Here is a 9173-nt window from a genome sequence, read left to right on the forward strand (position 1 = left end):
GTGGCCCTCCCATAACATTTGTTGGAGTAATATTGTGTACACTTCCAAAAAACCTTTCTACCACTTTGTCTCTCCTGATTATACACATAACCCATGTAGCATAATAGCAATTTATTTTTCTGAGACATGACAAATTCTGCACCTTCAGTCATTTTGATTTACTTGTTCTAGGAAAGAGTAGAAAGAAACAAAATCAGTACACATTTTTTTACTTATGTGGTGCTAACATCATTAGTGATGCATTTATACTTACAGTTAATCAAAGTAGTAGTCACAGAAGCAGAAATGTCTTTTGAATGATGTTCTTGTATGTATGTCTTTATTTGCTGTTGGTATGAAAATATAGAAAAACAACGTTAATGTTTATATATAACAAATGTATTTCCTACTCAAAAGCAGTTGTCATTTTTGTCTACTAGTGCATTTGATGTAAACATTACATATACTTACTTGTTTAAATAGTAGAATAGTAGTAATTGCTGGAGTTCATCAATTTAATACAGGTATGATCTGTAGAGTAGATAGAAGAAATAAAAGCAAAATATTATAATTTTAATACTGAACCGTTTGGAAATGTAACAGATTTAAACGTATACTAACTTCTAAATATGTCGTTTTCTTTGTTGTAGGTAGAATAGCTGTATGATGTATTCAGAATATCTGTAGAGGAAATTTAAAATAGATAAGATGTTGTTAAGAACATAGACTGTGTTATTTTAGGCAGTTTTAGAGAAATGATAAATATACTTACATTTTTTACAAGGCGATTCTTCTATATTGGTATATTTTGTGTAGGATGTTTTCATATGATATGTAGAATAGATGTATGATGTTTTCTGAATATCTGTAGAGGCAATTTAAAATAAATAACATGGTGTTAAGAATATAGTTAGCGTTTTTTGTGCCAACATTTTAGCAAATAACAATTATACTTACTTTTTTCTGAAGGGTATTTTTGTGTTTTGCTATAGTTGATCTTGGATTTTTCAAATGATCTATAGGGAAGATGTAAAAAGCAAGATATGTTGTTTAAAAATGTGCATTAATGAAATTGGCCGTTTTATAACAAACACATCTATACTTACATGTGTAATTAGGTTAGTTTTATCGTTTTTGCTGTAGAAATAGCACCATTTCTGTATATCTGTAAATATAATGTCAATGAAAAATAAATACTCTTGTAAATTAGTGTTTAAACAAAGCAGTTGGTGTGTAACAGAGAATTATTATATACTTACTATCTGATTTTGCACATGAAGAAATATGACCATGTAATAGGAATTGTGTTGGAGTAGTTTCTATCAGAAAAGTAGGAAGACATGAAAATAAAATAAGTCTAAGAGTTAGGAGATGTAAGGAAAATAGTGCACTTCTAATGTAGTTTTCTACTAAAATGCTGTGTTACTTACTTGATTAATTAGCTAGTAAGCTGGATCTTTAAAGATGTTTATTCTGCAACAAAATCTTCAAAGTGTTGGCATCTACTTTCCAGATAGGTAGCAGCAACAAATGGTAGAATGCATGTAGCCCTTTTATAGTATATGTGTTATGTGTGCTTTGATTTGATTGGTTGTAGGATGTAAGGAAGCATAGTATAGGCTAGTTTGAATTTTTTTAAGTTAATTGGAGTGTTTGTTGATGTGAGAATGGTGGTATGTGGTTGTTCCCGCATTAAAGCAGGTTCGTGTTTAAATGAAATATATTTATATGTGAAAATAAGTAATGAAAATGTTAGTTAAATGCAAAGAATAATAGAAAATGATAAAATGCATGTAATAGAATGTATAGTAAATGTGGATTAATAGTAATTTTATGTAAGAAACAGGTATTATATGTGAAAAGTTTTTTTTACAGAGAAATGACTTTTATTGATGATAAAGATGGTATTTTAGAAAGAAAAGTGTGCAAACATGAACTCGATATTATTTTTTTTACGATATTGTGGTAGTCTATATTTTTGTAGTCGATATTTTTGTAGTGTTAGGGCTAATTTCATGTCCAACGATATAATTGTAGTCGATATTTTTTTAAGCGATATTTATGTTTTCGATATAGTTAGTACTCGATATTTTTTAGTCGATATTTTTGTAGTTTGTGTAATAAGTATAGTAAGTCGATATTTTTGTTCTCGATAATTTGTCAACGATATTTTGGTAAGTCGATAATGTGTCCGTCGATAATATTTCAGTGATCCCCTATGTTGATGATATAGCTCTATGTTACTTACATTTCTTTGCTGTTTCAATTAATCTTTTTCTGTTATTTTTTGTTTTCTGTTTTCTATTTTTTCTCTCTGTTATTCCTCATGTTTTAATCTTATTTTGAACATTCACTCACATTCTCCAAGAAACTCTTCTTTGTTAATGTTATACTCTCTTTTTTTTTCTTTCACTTCGTTATCTATTTTGTTTTTCACAATTATACCCTCTTCTGTCTTTTCTTCGGTAAATAGATCTATTAAACAGTATCTCTTCTTTACTCCCTATAGCTGTCTTTCTTTTAACATCACTCTCTGTTTACTTTCCTTATACTTACACTTTTTTTTTTCAAAATTTTTTTGGTTAGCTCCCGGTCCGCGTACCGGGAAGCTAACCCGGGAGCGAACCAAAAGAAATAGAGCTTGCCAGAATGCTAAACATTCTAGCAATTTGTTTTGAAAGGGAAGGTAGTTCTGAAAAGAACTTTTTTTTAATATTTTTGTTGTTTTATATATTTTTTTGAACATTTTTTGTTTTTTTTGTATTTTTTTAACAAATTTATATTTTTTTTGGGTTTTTTTGGGGGGGGGAAACAACAAAAAACAGGCGTTGAAAAGGGCTCAACAGGAGCAAAAAAAAATTACTGGGGGCGGTTAGGGCAATCATGGTGTTCATATGCCAGGTTTATAGCATTGATGCTCATGTTGCCACAAGCTAATAATGCACGACAGTGCATACATAAGTGAATCATGTGCCCGTGCCTCTTCTGGTGTTAGAGAAATCGGTATTGTTGGTCTGGCCACAGGAGTTGGTCTTGGATTGTCCTGCATATCCCTTATTTCCGCCCTGCTGTAATTTAGTGGATGCTTCCTTGTCATGTGCCTGTGCATTGTGTGGTTTCCATAGCTATATTTTTTGTCCGTCCCTCTGGACAATTGTTCTTTGCATATGCGGCAGGTCACATACCTCGCATTCACTTTTTTTTGGCCAGGAGGGATCGAATAAAACTGCCAGATGAAACTGGCTTTCTTTCTGGAAACCCGGGGCAACTCTTCTAAGAACTGTGGTTCTTCTCCCTCCTCATCCATTTCTTCATCTTCCTCCTCAGTGTTGGTAATGACCTGGGGAGGTGGTCCTCTCTTCCCATGAGGAGGTGGAGGTGGTGGTGGGGGTGCACCAGCTGAAGCAACCAATGAAGCCATTTTCCAACAAGCAAAATAGGTCTTCCTCTCACAATAATGAAAGTCAGAGTGAGGAAAGAAGGAGGGGTTTTCATCATTTGGGAAAAACAATACTTCTCAACCAATGAAAAGTGTTATTTTTAGGTCACCTGACCTAGCCTTACATCATTATGAAACCAAAATTGAAATGAACCAATGAAAAGTTTTATTAACAAGTCACATGACCTCTCACGCTCATGTTACGCGCTGCGGAATGCGCCCCGGTTAGCTTCCGGGTTGCTGAGCTTCGCGCCTCGGTCCGCGCCCCGGGACACTTCCGGGTGCGCTAACGCGGTACGTCACAAGACGCATTACGCGGCAACGCGATACGTCGCGCTTTCGCGACGCGCCCCGGTTAGCTTCCGGGTCGCTGAGCTTCGCGCCTCGGTCCGCGCCCCGGGGCACTTCCGGGTGCGCTAACGCAGTACGTCATAAGACGCATTACGCGGCAACGCGATACCGTCACTAAGTTGATTTTTTACCGGTTCGCGGACCGGGTCGCGGCATCAAATTGAGCTAACGGGAAGCTTCCCGGTTCGCGGACCGGGAGCGAAACAAAAAAAATATTTAAAAAAAAATTATTAATAAACATATAAAATATATTTTTGGATTTAAATAAGAATACATTTTATAGCTATAGATATTTGCTATTAAAAAAACATTGAAATTCACTGAAAAAACCATAGGTTATAAACCATATATAGTTAGGAATTAGCATTTAAAGAACCTTGAAAATTCACTGAAAAAACCATAGGTTATAGACCATATATAGTTAGGAATTAGCATTTAAAAAACCTTATTTTACTCACACAAAACCAATGAAATTCCATATATAGTTAGTTGTACTAACTATATATCACGCACCCGCAATCCACTGCTGATGATGTCACATATTACATCATTCATGACATGGTCAGTGACATCACTGATGACATCACTGATGACATCTCAAATGACATCACTGATGACATCACTGATGACATCTCAAATGACATCACTGATGACATCATTGATGACATCGTACAGTGACTGTATTTTTCTGTAAAGTTAAAATATGTCTTACATATTTAAGAATGAGTGGATGTATAAGTGTCTGGATGAAGGATTTAGTAGGTGCATGACTGACTGTATGAGTGAGTGGTTAAATGTGTCTCACTGAGTGCATGGGTTAGTGACTAAACTGTCTTAATTTGTGCATCATTATGTCTGTTGTTCTGTAAACTGCTGCATGTGTTGATCAGTAGCTATATGAGTAACTATATGGGTTATTGATTGGTTGCCCAAGCATTTGTATGGGAGACTGAGTGTGTGTGTGGGTGGCTGGGAGGTGTATGACTCTGTGCATAGATGTATGGGTTCAAAAGTGCATGTGGAAACAGCTGTATGGGCGGTTGACTGTGTGCATGACTGTATTGGTGAGTGAATGGATATCTCAGTGCTACATGTCAAAGTAAGTACATATGTAAAATACAGTACATGTGAGAGTTGACATATAGTGTAAAGAACCAAGGTGTCCCAAATCAATGGACCGTATCGTCCTTTTACTGTGTCAATATTGAAAGACAGCACACCATACTATCGGAGGGAAAGGCAGAATTCTATAACCTACTCGTCAAGAAACAGTATCAGTCAGGGACAGTTGCAATCAATTAATACATTACAAATAATTATAACATGAGAGAAAATAATAAAACTTGTCAAAGTATATGTTGGTAAAAAGTTCGAGTTGAATTTATTACATCATCCACTTTCAATACATATAAAAACAATAGTTTAAAAACATTACAATTCATTAAAATTTTACTCAAAACACATGATAAAACAAAAGGAATCAACAGGATCAATTTTACTCGAAGTGCATGGAAAACAAGAAGAATCAACAAGGTCGATGCGGCGTTTCGGCTTTCTTTTAGTATGCCTTCATCAGGACTGATTCTAAACAAGTAAGACATATGGAAACACAAAGTTACCAGCCATTTTTCCAAAATGTTAATGTTATTTGGTATTTGTTGAGCGCTCGTACGCCCGGAGGCTTCATGGCGCTATAGTAAGGAACAGGCGTAGCCATCGGAGGGTGGAGATAAGGCAGCTTAGTGATGCGTAAACACTCAGCAATAAGATATGAGAGAATCACGAAGAACTTTGGAGTGATTTGCCATGTGAATCTTCTCCGAACCTGCTGTGTTACCAGCCCTTGCAGCATTTTGTCACTTTGAAATTTAAATTCACAGCCGAGTCACGCGGTCTGGCATTTAGACTTAAAAAACAAATGTTCTTCTGTGTAGAGTTGTAGTTGCATCTGAGCAGCACTTTTGTATACCAATGTTCAGTAATGCACGAGAAGTAAAGGCAGTTAGTGACAGATTACCATTATAGAAATATATACACAGACCTTAGGAGACATTAGCCACAGAAAAGGCAAGTTGTTTTAGCAGCCAGATATTCCACCTCAAGTGCCTTCCTGTTTAATATGTCCATGGTGTATGATCAGCAATGGAGTGTTCTTCTGTACATTTCTTTGGAAAATATACTAGCAACAGACATCTCTATTGTCTCTCCCTTTGTTTTTGGTCATTCATCCTTGGTCTCCTGTTTTATTCTGCCGAGAAGTAGTAATGGGAGTAGGAAACACAATGCGCAAACACTGAAGCACAGCTCGGGCCCCGTCAACCAGTACACTGTTGCAGACATTATTGGTCCAAACGCTCTTGCAAGAGCCCCCAGAGAGCGGAGGATTCCCATGACAGTTCCTTTCTGGCTAACAGATCCATATGTAGCTACAATAGTGGATAGACAAGGCACAACAATGGCAGCAGCAATCGAGTACAGGAACAGCCCAATTCCCAGCATGACCATTCCGTTCGCATAGCCAATAAACAAAAAGGCTGGGATGAGAAGCGCCATACTCCTTGTCACAGCATTGATTTCCGTCCCCGGTTTAATTCTGCGGGCGTAGCCTCCCTGGATGACCGCCATTGTGATTCCAATAAAGAAGTACATCTTGCCTTGCTGCATGCTGTTAAACTTAAACTTTTGGTGTGTAAGAAAACTGATGTTATATTCCAGGCCAGAAAACAGAAAGAGATAAAGAAAATACACCATGCCCAGGGTCTTCAGATTCTGAAGGCGCTCTGTTGAAGGGGAGTCTTTTCTTCTGGTCATTGAAGAGAACTTAAATAAAGCAACAGGACTCATCAAATCTACAACTTCATGGAACCCAGACGCCACAGAAGGCAACCTGTTTTCTTTAGGAAGCGTCTCTGGAAGTAAAAGAAAAATGAACAACAGGTCGATGGTAGCCAAGAGCAGCGCGAGTAGTGCTGGTCGCACATAGAAAGTTTCTCCGCTAGCTGTGTCCATAGCAAAGTAAGCTCCAATCATAGGCCCATTCCCTTGCTGCGGGCCTTCGACGAGGGTAAATCGGCGATGATGGCCGTGCACAGGCTGACGTTCCCTTTACTCAAACCTCCAACCACACGTGAGACCAGAAAGACCAGGAAACTTCTCGAAACGGCCCAGATGGCATAGGATGAGATCAAACCCACCACAGTCACCAAAAGCTTGCACAAGTTTAGTCTCTCTTTTCTACACAAAACTGATATCTTTTCCCACGGTTGTACTATTGTTACAAAAACAGCGTAAAAGTGTTTTTTTAAAAAATATTGTCAGGATTCTACATTCATCTAAATACATATGTTCAGATTCTAATATCTTTTAACTCAACTCAATACCACGCTGTAGATCAATTATACTAGCAATTGGTTATACATGATGTTAGTTGCCTCTCCCTCGGATCTTGATACAATGCTGTATCCTTACAGTAATGACACAGTAGTAGTGCATATTTTTATGGAGCACTAACATACCTTATTTCAGGTTGCGCCTAGCTCGAAATCACTAGGTCGATCAATTAGTCTTATGGACTCTTGGACTGGGGTCCGGCCACAGGGTGCTTTTTTTTCAATTTCGCAAGTGCCTGCTGTTTCTAGATAAGAAATTAGGGCATTAACAATATAGTCCTAATTAATCGTTGTTATTATTATACGTTTATAGGGCGTTGTCTTTGCATACCTCTATCGAGAAGGATATGTACCCAGTTTCTTTGATCCCATCTATGTATGTGGGAACGGGTTCTCTTATGTCTGTAAATATAAGAGGGGAATTTACCACCCTTGTTTGCTTTGTTAAGACACCATCCCACCAGGGCTTCAGAATTATCATGTGACAAACCTGTTAGTAATAAATAATCCTGTATGTATGTGTCTGCCAGGAGGAGCCACCGTTTTTATATAGGTAGTATGGAATCTTCTTCCTACAAGGTTGAGAATTGATGTTCAAATTACCAGTATTCACATGTTATAATTAAATTATAATGATAGAATTATATTCACACCTTTCACTCACCATAGGAGTTGTATGATCCAACTTTGCAGTCTGGGGCCTCTTATTACTTGGGACAACCATGCAATGGGGATCAAAAATGAACGAATTCGGGGTTGACCTCACGAATTTTTTCTGTGGAAGTATTCATTGCATATAATTAATTTTGATTATTATTATACCGATTATCTCTTAAGCTTCATTATTATTCTTAGTATTGGTACTGAGTTCCCTATACATTACTACTCTTTGCCCCATGTTAAGTTACCATTATTACCTTCTTATTGGTATTATCGTTCAGAACAAACTGCACCCATGTTAAGTTACCATTATTACCTTCTTATTGGTATTATCGTTCAGAACAAACTGCACCCAGATCAGTCAAGGCCTAGCCAGTCCCTGTCACTGCAACTCTGTAATCCCGCTCCACATTCATGTTGTCTTAGCGTTCTTACCATAATTCAAATATTGCCTTGATAGTCTAAGTGTATTTTACTCAAAGACAGATACTCCCTATAGGTCCCTATTCTCCGCCTAGCTATCTGGCCGCTTTATTATTCATAGAGACTAATGTCGTTTTTCCCGAGTTTTTGTTTAGTGGCTTACCTTGAGTGCTCGAACCGGCCTCCCTGCTCCTATCTCCTGGCAGGACTTCCGCATGTTGTTTCTTCAATTTCACACGTGAGGGGTCCTCCTTCCTTTTTCATTTTAATTCACTCGGCTCGTGAGCTGAGGAGGTTTCGTTTTTCACTGCAAATTAGCATTAAGGTACGATTGATATAATACCACTGCAAGTAAAAGCAAAGAACAGGGTAAATTCGAACATACCCTTAATAATAAAAAAAATATATAAATAAAAATTTGAAAAAGACTTTGATTATAATAAAGGTATAATTGAGATTAAAAATGGAAGGGATTAAAACATATAGCTTTTCCGAAGACCAATTCAACAAACTCATTAATGGTAAAACAAGAAACACCACCACAGTGAGGTTGGATAAATCTGATGAAGAACAATGGGAAAAGCTATGGAACTTAAAAAAGAAAGTAGTAAGGGCGGAACTCCACGCGGAGTTCTTAGTTGAGTACTGTAAAAATGGGATCATACCCAAGGGCCTTCAGGTCACGAATGAGCCGGGGATTTTCATAACAGACAGGAAATTTATTGAAAGATGGACACTGGTGGCCAATCGTTGTAGTAGGGATTGGATTCTACTAATAATAGAGACAGCGAATGAATTTCTGGTCATTGAACGAAAAGAGATAGAGGAATTAGAGAGCCAACTGCAGGAGAGTTCAGCTTTAGAAGACGCTAAAGCTAAACTAGAGGAAATCCAGAACGATGTAGCGGGGTATAGTGAATACTTGATTAAGA

At 37.2% G+C, this 9173-nt stretch overlaps 1 pseudogene; it reads right to left on the bottom strand.

Moving 5' to 3' along the window:
• Nucleotides 1-5593: 5593 nt before the first annotated feature.
• Nucleotides 5594-7530, bottom strand: LOC144828225 (major facilitator superfamily domain-containing protein 10 pseudogene; annotated as a pseudogene).
• Between the last annotated feature and the right edge of the window lie 1643 nt (nucleotides 7531-9173).

This window comes from Lissotriton helveticus, chromosome 4_1, assembly GCF_964261635.1.
Source record: "Lissotriton helveticus chromosome 4_1, aLisHel1.1, whole genome shotgun sequence".
NCBI classification, from domain to species: domain Eukaryota; kingdom Metazoa; phylum Chordata; class Amphibia; order Caudata; family Salamandridae; genus Lissotriton; species Lissotriton helveticus.